At 41.0% G+C, this 15686-nt stretch overlaps 1 long non-coding RNA gene across 1 annotated transcript in view; it reads right to left on the bottom strand.

Moving 5' to 3' along the window:
* Positions 1-1346: 1346 nt before the first annotated feature.
* The window catches only part of LOC133254099 (uncharacterized), a 37292-nt gene continuing 22952 nt past the window's right edge, over positions 1347-15686 (bottom strand). Inside the window, exon 4 of the long non-coding RNA XR_009738570.1 lies at positions 1347-5235. This is a non-coding gene — a long non-coding RNA (uncharacterized LOC133254099). The remainder of the gene's footprint in view (positions 5236-15686) is intronic.

Below are 15686 nucleotides of genomic sequence, written 5' to 3'. Positions count from 1 at the left end.
CGAATCGTACTGAGGTCATTAAATTCCAAGGACAAAGAGAAAACCCAAAAATCTTTCAGGAAGAAAAAAAAATGGGTTACCTAAAAACAGAAATCACTTTGCCATCATATTTCATATCAATGATGAAGGACTAAAGGATAATAGAGAAATGCTTGCAAAAAGCTAAGAAAAAATTATTTTGATCTTAGAATTTTATAACCTGACAAAATATCAATCCAGTATGAAGGGAAAAAAGATATTATTATGCATATAGTAATTTATAAAGCTTAGCACCCAGGCATCTCTTTGGGGGAAAAAAAATGACAAAAAGGGAATCTAAAACAAAAGGAGAATTTTCACAAAGTATAACATGTTACAAGGAGATGAGATTAAAAGCCCACTAGCAATTATACTTAAGTCTAAATTATATTTCATAATGTGGCTGTGAGGCTCAGTATATTGATAGCTATCAGGAAATGTCATAAGAAATAGAAGAATAGTATTTTAAAAATTATCAAGTCAAGAAAATTCCAAATGATCTTGTCAAAATAAACAAAGATGGAAAAGGAAGGGAAAAGTAAAAGTGTGTTACCAGTCTTGTCATGTTCAGGGGGACAAAGAAGCTGTAGATCCAGATTAATTATCCATGTTAGTTAAAGTATATAGATCTAGCTATGTTTATTAAAGTGGTAAGGATAGGTTGTTGTTATTTAGTTACTAAGTCATATCCAACTTTTCTGCCAACCCCATAGACTGTAGCCGGCCAGGCTCCTCTGTCCATGGGATTTCCCAGGCAAGAATACTGGAGCAGGTTGCCATTTCCCTCTCCAAAGGATCCTCCTAACCCAGGGATCAAACCTGCATTGGCTGGTAGATTCTTTACTGCTGAGCCATGAGTGAAGCCAAGGATAAGTATCTTAGATTTAATGTGAGTTTTCAGCTAAGGATGTGAACATGGAGGTTTGATTCAGTGGGGTCATCACTGGATATCATATGCCACAAGGAGATGCTATCAAAATAAGACATGCTTCCTGACCCAGCAACTCTAATTCCAGGAACTTAGCTACAGAATCCTTACACCTGGGCACAAAGATATGTGTATATTTAGCATTTGGAGCCCAATCCACATTTTCTTCTAAGGGGAACTGGGTTATAAAATGTATACACCCAGCATGAAATATTACATTACCATTAAGAAGACTGAAGTAGATTTATTAACACAGACATGGAAAGCCATATTACCGAAAAAACGTGCTGAAGATTATACAGCACGTTTATGATATACATCATACGATGTTACCTCAGTTTAGGAAACTTAAAAACTCACTAGGTGTGTATTTTACACATTTAGGTTTATAATGCACGGAAAAGGTATTGCAACCAAAAGTAGGGGAGATTCATAGCAAAGAAGGATATTTAAATTTTACTACATATAACTTTATATTCTGGATATTTTCTACAGTAACCATGTATTACAAGCATATCTCAGAGATATTGTAGGTTCTGTTCCAGATCACTGCAATAAAGCAAATATCTCAGTTAAATGAGTCACATGAATTTTAGGGTTTCCTAACACATATAAAAGCCATGTTTACACTATACTGTAGTCTATTAAGTGCTCAACAGCATAATATCTAAAAGAAATAAGGTACATAACTAAAAATACTTTATTGCTAAAAAATGCTAACCATCATCTGAGCCTTCAAGAAGTTGTCATAGCAACATCAAAGATCACTCATCACAGATTACTAGAGCAAATATAATAATAATTGAAAAGTTTTAAATATTGCAAGAATTACCAGACTTACCAAATAGGGACACAAGTGAGCAAATGCTGTTGGAAAAGTAGTGCCACAAACCTTCAATTTATAAAAAATGCAATATCTGTGAAGGGCAATAAAGAGAAGTGCAGTGAAAGAAGGTGCACCAGGACTTCTGTAATTTTATAAACAAACAAAACAAGAAGAATGAATATATGGTGCACTTTATGGATGCAAAATATTGTATTTTACAGTTCAAAAATTACAAAACCAGCCTGTTTTGGGGAGAGTGGAGAGATGGAATTTTATGTGACATTATCAGCATGCAGTAAAATTCAGCTGTAGGAAGGAAGGGAGAGAGGAAGGGAAGAGGGAAGGAAGGGGCAGGTAATGGAACTAGCAAGTACCTGAGATGGACAAATACCGCCTCACTCAAAACAAAATGGCCTCTTTCAAACCATGACATGACTTAAATTTGTCTTAGGCTTATATTCTGTGAAATGTGGTATTCATCTCTGAATAGAGTAAGGGTCTCTTCAACTAAACCTTACATCTGGACACAACAGCTAAAAAATGCTAAAGGGAGAGGGAAGCAGATACAGACTGTCAGGGCAGCAGTTATGTTACCTTTGGGAAGTGAAACTAAGTTTGCAGAGACAGCATTTTCATATTTGGCTTCACAATGTTGCACACAGAAATGGCTGGCTATGGAAAACATAGAACAAAGTGGATGCATATCAATTGTCCTCGAAAAACAACCCAAAGACAACAATAGCCAATCTGTTTATCAGTCTCTCTCTCCACATTTATTGAATTTATATTTTGTGGCTAGATATAGAGGATAAAAAATTGGAAAGAACACCATCAGAGCCCTTAGAGAGCTGATAGAAGAGTGCAACCAGTCCATTCTGAAGGAGATCAGCCCTGGGATTTCTTTGGAAAGAATGATGCTAAAGCTGAAACTCCAGTCCTTTGGCCACCTCATGTGAAGAGTTGACTCATTGGAAAAGACTCTGATGCTGGGAGGGATTGGGGGCAGGAGGAGAAGGGGACGACAGAGGATGAGATGGATGGATGGCATCACTGACTCGATGGATGTGAGTCTGAGTGAACTCCGGGAGTTGGTGATGGACAGGGAGGCCTGGCGTGCTGCAATTCATGGGGTCGCAAAGAGTCGGACATGACTGAGCGACTGAACTGAACTGAACTGGACTCCTCATTCATAAAATATATATAATAATAATTTTACCATGTAACACTTTGTAACAGTCTTCCAGGGACTAATGAGGATATGTGTTAGTCTTTCAGTTGTGTACAACTATTTGCAACCCTATGGACTGTAGCCCGCCAGGATCTTCTGTCCATGGGATTCTCCAGGCAATAATAGTGGAGTGGATTGCCATTTCCTTCTCCAGGGGATCTTCCCAACCCAGGGATCAAACTCAGGTCTCCTGCACTGCAGGCAGACTCTACCACTGAGCCACCAGGGAAGCTCCTAAATGAGGATAATACACAGAAATCCACACACAAAATAAGTTGTCAGTAAAAATTAGCTACCGTTATGGAGGGTGGGGGGAAGGGACAGGGTAAGTACTCTGGACTCAGGCTGCCTGAGTTTGAAATTTTATTGTGGAAACCTACAAGTTATTTGCATGAGTTGGTTTTCTCATGCAAAATCAGTGGATGATAAAAGTACCTATGTCAGGGGCTTCTGTGCAGATTCAATGAGATCATCCACGAGAACTTAGATCAGAGACTGACATCTATGAATTCCATTAAAGTTAGTCATTATCACTATCAAAATACTCTAAAAGAAAAAAGGAAATAACAAGAAACCCTTCTTCAGAGTGACAGAGAATGTGCTCAAGAGGAGGTGGCAGCAGGAGGGCTGGTCTTGAATAATTAGCAGGAGTGCTCCAAGCTGGGAAGGTGAAGGAGGGACCCAGAAAACAGCATGAGCAAAGGCAGAGAGAATTTAATCATGACGATAATGAGAATAATAGTCCTCATCCATCACATTCAGAGAAAATGGGTGAAAATGTCCTATAGGCTCTAGGAAATATGAACGGGTGTTCAGCTGAGAAATTATAAGCCAGAGAACTTCATCAGTGCATATGGGGTCCTTGAGAACAACAGAGCAGAGTAACGGTGTGCGGTGTGAGCAAACCGTAAATATATCCCCTGGAAAAACAACATCAAAAGGTGGGAGGAACCAGCAAAGGAAGCCTAAGAAGAAAGCTTAGGCAAGAGCTGATGAAATAAAAGCGCCTGAGAAGGGAAAGAGTTTCAATAAGGAGTGGCTGGTCAACCGTGTTAAATGTTGCATAAATGTCAAGTAGGGTGACAAGGAAGAGTGGGGCCATTGAACTGGCCAGTTGGGAGGATACTGGTGAGAGAGCAGTTTTAATTGCACGGTGGTGGTGGAAGCCAGCCTGTAATGGGTTGAGGAATTAATGAGATGTGAAGACACTAAGTATTGACTAAGTGCAGACCTCTTTCAAGACATCCAGTGATTTAAAAAGAGAGAAACCAGTCTCATAGAAACTGGAAGGAATTACTTTTTAAATGTCCAAATAAGTAAAATTCACTTTTGTTAAAAAAAAGAAAAAAAGTAAACTTCCCAAGGTAGCCAGAAAACTACAGAGTAAAAATAACAAAGAAAAAAAGAACTCAATACTTTGCTAAATTGGGATTAGGGGATTAGAATAAGGGGGGGTGGGCAGAAAGTTGGAAAACAGACAATTTTAAACGACTAGGACATTAAGATTCCAAAGAACAGGAAAGAGAGAAGAGTAGGAACAACCTTGGGGATATGTTGAAAGAGTAAGAGGCAAGCTTAAACTGTCCTTAAAGTGATCAAAACCAAAAAGGACTCCTCTCTAGCCCTAAAGAGTGCTAAATAGTCCTCAGTTCTGAGTCTGGTGTGTGTGTGCATGCTTAGTGGCTCAGTAATGTCCAACTCTTTGCGACCCCATGGACTGCAGGCCATCAAGCTCATCTATCCATGGAATTTTCCAGGCAAGAATACTGGAGTGGGTTGCTATTTCCTACTCCAGGGTATCTTCCCCATCCAGGGATTGAACCCACGTTTCCTGCATCTTCTGTTTTGGCAGGCGATTCTTTACCACTGTGCCACCTGGGCAAATGGCTAAAAATGAAAGCCCACGGTGGCGGCCACAGAGATTTGTCTCTGACCAGAGTCAGGGTCCCCTTTAACTCCAGGTCCTGTTTCAGAATATTTGACATCTAAGGCAGTTTGCCATAAAGTAAACTTTTTTGTCACAAATAAACATGAGAAATTTGAGAGAAATATAAGAAAAGACTTCCGGGCAATATGAATGATTGGATTTTAGAATAAAAGAGAATTTTGAATTTTTTTTCTGGAATATCTAGAAAAATATGCCTTGAAATATTTCAGTCAGCTCTTGGATCACAGGCCAAATGTTTTTAGAAAATGTGATCAGTCGCTCTGCTCTGTGGTTCCCAGTTTCCACATCTGTAGAAGAAGGAAGATTAGATTAGTTTTAAGCCCCTCCAACTCTGAACATTATGAAATTTCATGATTCTCTTCTTTGCATCCCCTTCATTTTCACAGGAATACATGTTTCTAGCAAAAGGCTGATGCCCTATCTTCCTAACCATATTGTTAGCCCCAATTTTGTTTTGGTTTCCTTCTTTTGTCTAAAAGGAGTTAGAAAATGTGCTAAAAGATAAGACAGTTTTAGGACACCCTGGGTGAGGCCAGTTCTTATCCAACCACAAGGCTTTTATGCGGAAAACACCCCTTAACTAGGCTGAGCCCACTGGTTTGAAATAAACATTTTGAAACATTCTGTAAAGAAGAACTGGTTCTTACATGAAGAAATTTATGCCTACACCCCAGCGCAATAGTGAATTCCTTCCCCAAACATTTTGCTTGGTGTTATGTAAACATAATCTAAGTGGGTCCATCAAAGATAATTGCTAATATTCTCCTAACCTGTGACTTGGGGGAGAAAAAAAGGGGACAGGAACTATTAAAAGGGAACACAGAGGTAAGGGAGGAAGGACCAGTTTACATGCAACAACCAAATGTATCTTTTGTAACTCAGAGACTCTTGGAAATTATTTTTATACCTGGTTTCTATTTCTGTTTCTATTCTGGTTACTAAGTGGACAGATGATTTCTCAGAGTCTCTTTGAGTGTCTTTTTCTTTGTGTGTGTGAGTATGTGTGTCAGAATACACTTTGCATCTTGAAGTAAATGTGGACAAAACTCATATCTAAGTCAAGATAACATTTAAATTGTGAATACAGAATTTTCAAAGATGAGAACATTTTATTTTTAGTACCTTTTATTTTAGTCTATTCTCACCATACTCTATTTTGCTAATTTATTTCATAGAAAAAGAACTAAAAACTTGGTTTTTAATCAACCTCAAGGCAAAGAAGTAGAAGGTCTTATCTAGGAATGCACGATTTGACAAATTATATCTCAGGGTTTATAGAATGACTGATACACAAATAGACCCCACAGGAGAACTGGTGTCTCCAGCCAGAGGAGTGATGAACCTTGCAGGTTACAAAGGGTCTGGCAGGGTTTGCCATGATTCTTCTGCCCTTGATGTGCTTCCCAGGTGACTCAGTGGTAAAGAGCCCACCTACTGATGCAGGAGACATAAAAGACCTGGGTTTGATCCCTGGGTAGGGAAGATCCTCTGGAGGAGGGCATGGCAACCCACACCAGTATTCTTGCCTGGAGAATCCCATGGACAGAGGAGCCTGGTGGGAGACAAGTCCACAGGGTCGCAAAGAGTCAGAGTCAACTGAAGTGACTTAGCACACAAGCATGCATGTATGTGAAAGGTGCTCAGTCATGTCCAGCTCTTTATGACCCCATGGACCCCATGGACCCACCAGGCAACTCCATCCATGGGATTTTTCAGGCAAGAATACTGGAATGGGTTGCCATTTCCTTCTCCAGGTGTGCTGCCTTTTAAAGCACCTGAGATGCTCAGAGATCACCACAGTCCATGACTGAAGTTCTCTTGTCATCCTATCAGCCTGCGTGCTTTGAAGGAAAGGCTCCCAGCTATAAGATAGAGTCTTCTTCTGTAGAGCTGGCGCTTTTCAAACCATTTGAGCTACTCTGTCTGTGACTGCCCTTTCAGAAAAAGTCCATGTTTAACACGCACTGAAAATAAACAAACAAAAAACCCACCAACCTGGAAGCAGATCATGCTCTAACACTAACCTGCAGAATTTTAAACTCTGGCCAAGATTCTGGTGTTTTGCCTCTGACTTTTCAGGAGACCGTAAAACACCAGCAAAACCTCTTGGTGACTTAGTTTACCTCCTTGTGAAATATTTGCCCAGTCCTTAGGGTTGTAAAAGAAAATCTGCTCAGAGTGTTATAAACTTCCATATTTGCATAATTTTTTCTCTAGCATTTAAAGTTTGTTGAGCTAATCCAGATGGGGACATGCAGCAAAATCAGAATTCAAATGAACCCAGTGGAAACGAGTTACTATTATTGTGTTATGAATGAGGCTGTTCCAAACTGAATTATCTTAGTGAAGAAGAGCAGCCTGCACACCCCTCTGTGAGATGATACAGTTACTGGTGGGAGTTTTTGTTTGTTATTCCTGTTGAGTGACTCCTTAACAGAACACATGTGGGAGACCAACATGAGAAAAAGCAGGTTTGGGCTATAATTTTTCTTATATTCTAATTGGGGGAAATAGTTTGAACCCAAAAGGATGCATTGAGTGCAAACACAAACCTGGAGCAGGGCCCATTGGACGTGCATCTCAGGAGCTATCAATCTACAACCTTCAATTTGTAAATATGCAGGAGACTGAGCCAATAGGGAAAAAATAATAATTTTAAACATCTGTGGTATTCTTTCTGTTCCAGATTAATTACACTGCTTGTTTGCTGACGCTGACCAGAATTTTCAATCTTCCGATGTTATGCTAGGAACGCCACAAGTATTTCTCTATGTGTTTATCACTCGTGTCTCATGAAACTTTATCTCTGCCACAGTCTGTCTTTTATCGTATATTTTAGGTCCCAATTTTGTGCTTTGGCTCACCCGCCCTCGGCTTCTTGGTTTTCCTCTAATACTTAGAAATAGGCAACTCTTTTTTCCATGCAGTATTTATTATAACTTTGAAGAGATACCTTGTTAATACACAGTCCCACACACATACACATCATTCAATCAAAATGATGATATAAATGAAAATCTAAATGTGCTGTTTAATCATTTGGAGAGGTTGATAATTATTTTCAATCAGCTAGGATTGCTCTGCCAGTTCAAAGAATTATTAATGAGAGCCAAATTCGTTAATAGATTGTATGCAGTTCTTTTCTGTGTGGGGGTTAAGATATTAGGAAGATCGTTCTAGAAATTGCTATTCAGCCTTCATAGCTGTGAAGCCCATACACTGAGTCAGTCAAGAGTCCAACTGCTAAAATCTCCATCCTACAACCTATGAAGGTACATTTCCTGAGCTGAATCCTTGTAGCTTTAAATAGAGAAGAATCACAAAGGTTTTTTTTTTTTCCCTAAAATAGCCCAATTTGGACATGAAAATGGGCAAATCCTTTGCAACATTAAACTGCCATAATCCCCATCTCCAAGTCTGGTCTGCCTTGAGAGTTTGTCTCCCTCCTCTTGCCCCTCCCCCACAACCAATTTCCCGTGCGTGACTTTTGTGACCCCAAGGTGACCAAAGAGCTCCTGTTTGGGAAACTCAAACTCCCTTCCTCATTCTAGCCCCAAGAGCCTCTCCTCAGACCCTAGCCCATCCCCCTGATCTTCTGTTCCTGTGTGCCAAACACTTGAGGTCTTGGCCAGCACTGGGTTTCTTTTTACCCTCGCTGCAATCTACTTAATTTCCTGGAGTTTTCTCTCTTCTGGCTGGGGCACAGTCTATGCAGCAGCTCACTTCCTTCCTCCTCCTAATGATAAGCCCACAAGCCATTTTTGTTTTGTGGGTTTTACTGAGAATCACCAAGGAAAAAAAGAGAAAATAACCAGAGAACCCACATAGAAGAGATGTGACTATACAAGAACTCTTAAATAATCACTTGATTCAACAATAACCACTTATTGATCACTCCCTACACGTTGAGCGCTGCCCTCTAGAATCTAATAGTTATTGTTTGCGGGATGATTTTGGAAGCCCCGTTGCCCACTTGCTTCCCTTGGCAAATAGCTGACGAACCTCTCTCTCAAGAAGGAGGGCAAAATAAACAGTGGACAGTGCTCACTCCTTGGGTAATTAGGGTTCTCTACAGTTCTTCAGGTAGATAGTATATGTGTCACTGACCTCCTTCCCTATAAATATTAAGATCATAATATAAATTAAATTAAAATATATACACATGATGCAATTCTAATAATATTAAAATTCTTTGGCATTGAGACTATTGAGAAAACTTCAGAATATCCTCTCATACTCATCCTCCTGTTCTCCTCCTACTGTTGTGTTTTGACCAATGAGGGGTTTTTTTCTAGAATCCAATTTTTTAGCATCTATCCAATGATGGGATCATAAACTGGCTCTCTGAAAAGGACAAACAAACAAACAAGACGCCCTGATTCACACAGCATGTTTGCTGATTTCCGTGATGTAAATACTTCCACCAGCCAGCAGGCAAGAGCTCTTATAAGCCAGTCGGAGCCAGTTCTGAAATATCATTTATCCTTCCAGTCTTTTCTCTTATCACAACTTGTTCTGTGTCTCATCTCCCCAAAGGCTGTTTTGGAATTGTCTCTCCTTTGGATAAGCAATAAAATAAGTAAATCCCAGCAGAATGTTAATGGCTGAATGAGAAAGGCTGGATTGGTAAACTCTGGAAATTGTGTCTGCCTTGTCAGGAGGTGCTCCTGGAAGAGGACCTCCACTCAGTGGATGAAATCCACTCTCAGAAGCAGGAGAGGTCCCCAGGCTAAGGGTGCACTCTTTGGTGGCAGTGAAAGCAAGGACAGGGGAAACCCATACTGAAGGCCAGGAAGTGTACAAAGTAGCGGAGAGCACAAACTGAAGCTTGAATGCCAAGGTTTGTCATATTGGGCAAGTTACCTGACCTCTCTGTGCCCAAAGTTCTTCTTTTGTAAATTGAGGATAGTTATATTGGATTTCAGGAATCGAGGCTAGCCTGTATCGTAAAACATACCACTATTTTATGTTCCATTAAGAAATTTTAAAATGCTACCAATTAAACTATGACATGCTACCAAAAGTAAGACATATTAAAATTTCGCAGATGCTAAAATGTGAGAGAAAATATGTTTTAGAATCAATGAATTATGGTTGTACTCTCCTCATAGGGCTACAAAGATTAAATGAGTTGATGATATATATATATATATATATAAAGTGCTTAGAACACCGCCTGACATCTTGTCAGTGCCATGATTTTGCAATTATAGATTTTGCTAACATTGATCACTATTATCACAAAGAGATTAATGAAAATTTTTAATAAGATGCAAAATATCTGACTCAAACATGAAAAGTTCAAATTTCCTCATAAGACCAAGTATGAACTAAAGTGGTTCCAAACCAGCAGTTTTCAAGCTATTTTTCTCATAACCCCATGGGCCTCAGGGATTGCAACAAAAAGAAGTAAAGATGGAGGTAAAGCTGAGATGAAGGCCAAGCAAGAGAAATTCTCAGTCACCTAATCTGAAACTCAAGTAAAGCAGCTTAGTTTTTATCAACTGAATGTACTGAGTTCAAGGTAAGTTTTCATTTTAATTGTGTGTTTGTGCTTAAATATACATACACATATAGGTTGTACCCAGCTTATAGAACAACTGGCCCCAGGAGACAGAGACACTAGCAGAGGCATAGGAATGGTCTTTCCCAGTATTAAGCTAATTCTCACTCAAATTCACAGATCCCTGAGTCCAGAAAGTTTTCTCTCGGGTCAGCAGGCATGAACCCTTCCCTCTTCTGCTCTCCAGCAGCCCCGTAGTCCCTTCTGACTGTGCCCTCTGCTAGACCATGCCCATCACCCTTACGCCACTTCTGTCTTGACTGGAGCTGTTTAAATGTTCAAGTCCAGTAAGCAAGGACCATGGCAAGAAATTTAAATATGATAGCAAAGTTTGTACCCTAAACCTCTCTGTCGCGGTTTCCTTAGCAACAGCTCTTACTATTTAGGACTCACCTTGGCTACACACTGCTTTAGCAATCATCTGTCAGACTGATTTCCAAAACAGCTCATAGACTTCTCAGAACCAAACATTCTAAGCAGGAGATGAAGGAGAAAACATAACACTTTTTTGAACCAAGGTTTTAAAATCTCCTTAAAAGTATTCAGAGTCTCCCTTGAGATCCAGGTCAATGAAAAAAAAAAAAATATATATATATATATGAAACATAACTGGGGGAAAACAAAGACAATACAATAAACAACTGGTGCACTGTGATTCCAACTATCTAACAAGTGTATGTATGTAAAGTAATACCCGGAGACGAAAATAGTTGTTTTGAGGTACTGTAAAAGTAGATTAAAAAATAATTTTATACTTTTTGTTTGTTTTTTGTTTTATTTCTAAATTAAAAATGTCAAAACACACCTTATACATTCATTAAACAACTGTTTATTGTGCAAGTAACTTGCATTCACCTTAGTTTGCTCCACCACACCTTCATTTTTCTTCACTTCTCTCATGTCCTGAGGTGTTTAAGTCCTTTAATATCTGTGCCTTAGGTGTCTAGGGGCTTCCCTGGTGGCTCAGATGATAAAGAATCTGCCTGCAATGCAGGAGACCCAGGTTCAATCCCTGGGCTGGGAAGATCCCCTGGAGAAGTGAATGGCAATCCACTCCAGTATTCTTGCCTGGAGAATCCCATGGACAGAGGAGCCTGGCGGGCTACAGTCCGTGGGGTTGCAGAGTTGGACATGACTGAGAAACTAGCACTTTCACTTTCAAGCATATATACCTAAGAAATGTATGCTTATATTTAGACATATATGCTTGACCTATATATGATAGTAAACAACTGTCTGTTTTCCCTGTAAACCTTAGCAACTCCCCTCCTATGGACAGTATAATGCTTGAGTTACAGAAAACAAGTTCAGCCAACATACCAGGTGAATTACAGAAAAGACTCTCATGCCTTCCCCCTCTAAAGCTGGTGTTCCCCAAGACAGTACAAAGAATATTTGAACTCCAGGGCCACTGCTTTTTTAAAAAAAAGGTTGGTATTCATTCACGATAAGAACGGTGTTACCAATCAGGGTTCAATTAGAGAAGCAGAGGTGGTGTTGAATAGGGATTATTATCAGAACTAAACTTGACACAAGAATGGGATTGCTGGAAAAGGAAGTCTATGGGAGTTGTGCCTGTGATTGGCATTGGGCATGAAGTTGCTGTGGATCTGCACCAGCAGTCTGGAGGATGATCTGGACAGGAAGGAGAGGCGAGCAAGGACAAACAAGAACCTAAGACCCATGAGGACAAATTGGAACTCACAGCTGTCTTTCATCACCCTCTTCTTAATGATGAGGTGATCTGCATGGTAACATCAACACAATTTACTATGGGACTGCCTATACCTCTGGCTCAGGACTCAGTCCATGGGGTTGCAAGAGTTGACATGACTTAGGGACTAAACCACCACCACTGTTAGCTTCGTGTGCTTCCCGCATAGCTCAGCCGGTAAAGAATCTGCCTGCAATGCAGGAGGCCTGGGTTTGATTCCCGGGTTGGGAAGATCCCCTGGAGGAGGGCATGGCATCCTACTCCAGTATTCTTGCCTGGAAAATCGCATAGTCAGAGGAACCTGGCAGGCTATACAGTCCATGGGGTTATAAGAGTCAGATGTGATTTAGCGACTAAACCACCACCAGGATTCAAAGAGGCAGAGGTTGCCACAGGAGCGGTGACCTTGAGTGGTCCACAGTGTGGTTAGCAGATCAGCATCAAAAGTCACAACCCACCATTGCCCCTGGAGTTCCACACCCAATTTCTATTGATAAACAACAGCTAATGCTTCACTGTCACCTTCCAAATCTTGTTTAAATGTATCTCATGCTCAGTATTAACCTGGACCCATACAGGGAATGAGACTATGGGAAACATTGCTCCAGTTTAGGGGACTGAAGGAAGCCACACAATAGACCTCTCCATTTCCCACCCTAGAAAGAGTCTGTAGAAACAACTGATATAATAATTCTAAATTCAGTTTAATCCTAGGCTTGGCACCCAATTTCAAGACCCCAGAATTTCCAAAAGATTCTCTTAAAGGACTCACACTTATGCCCAAATGTAGGGGGCTAGAGAAGTCAACACAAAGAGAGATCCTTATAGAAAAGGGACAGAGATCAAGGATTCAAACTGGGAGATATTTGAAATTGTGCTAATGGTCATGTCTTCTATTGCATAAGGAGCAACCACAAGTAATGTACTAAGGAATTTTCCAAATGTGTTAATCCTCTCTCCTCCCTACCCACCCCTTGCCAGAACAACAACAACAAACCCACAGAAAATCAAGGGGAGAAGGAGCAGGTTGCTCTTTGCATAAAGAAGCCATTTGAGTATTCATTATAAGAAGCAGCAGCCAAACATTTACAGAGTACCTAACTAGCTCCTCTCACGGGCTAGACACTGTGCTGATACAGCGTCCTACACGGGTGTCTTAAGGCAGGATAGGGACAAAGGTCAAATTAGTTCTCAACATGTTTGAACAGTGAAGCTGCTAGGCAACAGCCTCGCACCTAAGCAAAATGCTGGCGTTGGCCCTGAGCCTGGGCTTGGCCAAGGGCAGGTGTGGGCAACTGACACCAAGAACCCTCTCTCAGAGGTAAGACAGCCCCTGCAGAAGCCCCACCACCAGAGCGCACCTGAGATCTTTAGACAGGAAATCATGTGCAGATATCCACCACAAATTTAGAACACTCAACTACCAGCATCATCGTCCTCACTGTCGCCATCATTGCCATGGCTACTGCAATAGCAGGACTTTTGTCCTTCTACAGAGACATGGAGTCCAGCCAAATATCTCCGAGAGCTACAACAACTGCAGGTCATAGACCTCTGCATGGTTGAGTGACTGGGTGAGGGCCAGAAAATACTCCCCTGTTGTCTCTCCCACCTGGTAGAATAAGCACACCGGGCTGCATTGGTAAAGGCCACTGCTGTGTCTCTTCCCCTTTGCAAAGGTAGGCTGGACTTCATTATTTTGGAAACACAGTGACATTTTTTACATTAGTGAGTTGGGTTGGGTTTTGTTTTGTTGGGGTTGTTTCCTGTATAATGATTATTCACATACACTTGATTAGCCACCTGTCAAATGAAAACTCAAGGGCCTCCCATCAGGAATTTTGAGGATTTATGTTCTCCACCACAGAAGCCCCAACAGGAGATCCTGTTAGAACCGGCTGGATCGCCAGAGCTGATTGCACGCTCACCATTGCCTCACAGTCCTTTCCCCACACCTAAGAGTCCAGGCAGGCGCCTGGGAAGCCTGACTCCACTGCTGGATACTTCGTCCAAGTCGAGAAAATGGCCTCCTCTCTCTTATTTGGATACAGTGTTATAACAACATCATCCTATTAGCCTCAATGGGGTTTATTTGACTATCTGCTTTTATTCAAAAACAGCTAGTCAGAAGCTTGACCTGCTATGGATCACATGCTGCCCTATAAAAGTTAATTGGTCTTGGCCTTAGTGCCATCTTTTGAGAAACCTCGAGCCATGAGAGCAAAGTGGAGGAAGAAGTGAAGAAGAAAGATGAAGTCCAAGTAAACTTGTACATCCATGGAAGCCACAGAAGCAGAAGCAAGGGAAGCCAGCAACCAGGGACACTGGTGCACACCGTTGGACTGCATGCCTACTGTTTAGAACTTGTCTCAACGAATCTGGAGCCTCTATGGCCATTCTAATCGCCTTGGCCATTTTCGACACCCACCTTGCTCATATCAAAGCCATCCAAATGTAATACATATCAACATTAAAAAATTTGCTATATGCCAGGAACTGTGCTACACACCTTATGTCTATTATCTCCTTGAATCCTCATACCACTCCAACGTGTCAGTACTGCCGGCGTTAGACCTGTTTCATGAATGTAAAATGTAAGATGTAGAGGTAAAGCAAATATTTACACCCATCCAATGGTAAGTGATACAGATGAAATTTTAACTACAATTCTGATTCTAGAATCTGAGCTCTTTGCAACCTAGCTATGCTAGTGATAAACTAGTGACCCTTAACTTTTAGGGGGTTATGGGTCACTCTGAGAATCTGGTTAAAGCTATGGAAACTCTCCTCAGAAAAACCCCTCAACATACACACACTTTCACCACTTACAATTTCAGAGGTTCTGTCAACTTCCTTGAAGACCATCTAGAGTTTCCTTGGGGTTCATAAGCCCAAAATTATGGAACTCCAATATAAAAATCTCCCTAAGGATCAATGTACGGGAACTTGATGTTGTCTAACTAAGGAGCTGTGCAGTGCAGAGGAAAATGTTACATAAATATGAAGAAAGAGGGACGTGGATCCTTGAATGCCAGGATGACCTACCAATGCCAGAGGAGTTCAGGAGCCCTACCTTAAGGATGGCTGTGTTAGACTCTTCCAGTTACTCAAAAGAAATGAGTAAGGGGTTGTTGTAAGGATACACAATGGAGAAAGAACCTCTCAGAAATAAGAATAGGAACTGTGTCTAGGCTAGACCTTTCTGAGCATGAAATTGAACCAGAAGGTTGTGCAGGTCCAAGACAGCCTTCCAGACCACAGCAGCTTGACACCCATGGTCTTTCTCTCCTTGCCCACTCTGTTCTCTTTTTCTGACTTGCTTACACTTTACTCCAGATCATCTATGACATTCCTCAGGGACTTTTCCATGTAAGTGAAAGTTAGTCACTCAGTTGAGTCCAACTCTTTGCAACCTCATGGACTATAGCCCGCCAGGCTCCTCTGTCCATGGAGTTCTCCAG

This window comes from Bos javanicus, chromosome 9, assembly GCF_032452875.1.
Source record: "Bos javanicus breed banteng chromosome 9, ARS-OSU_banteng_1.0, whole genome shotgun sequence".
NCBI lineage: Eukaryota > Metazoa > Chordata > Mammalia > Artiodactyla > Bovidae > Bos > Bos javanicus.
The sequence above is the reverse complement of the archived record's forward strand: the minus strand, read 5'-3'. Positions and strand labels throughout refer to the sequence as shown.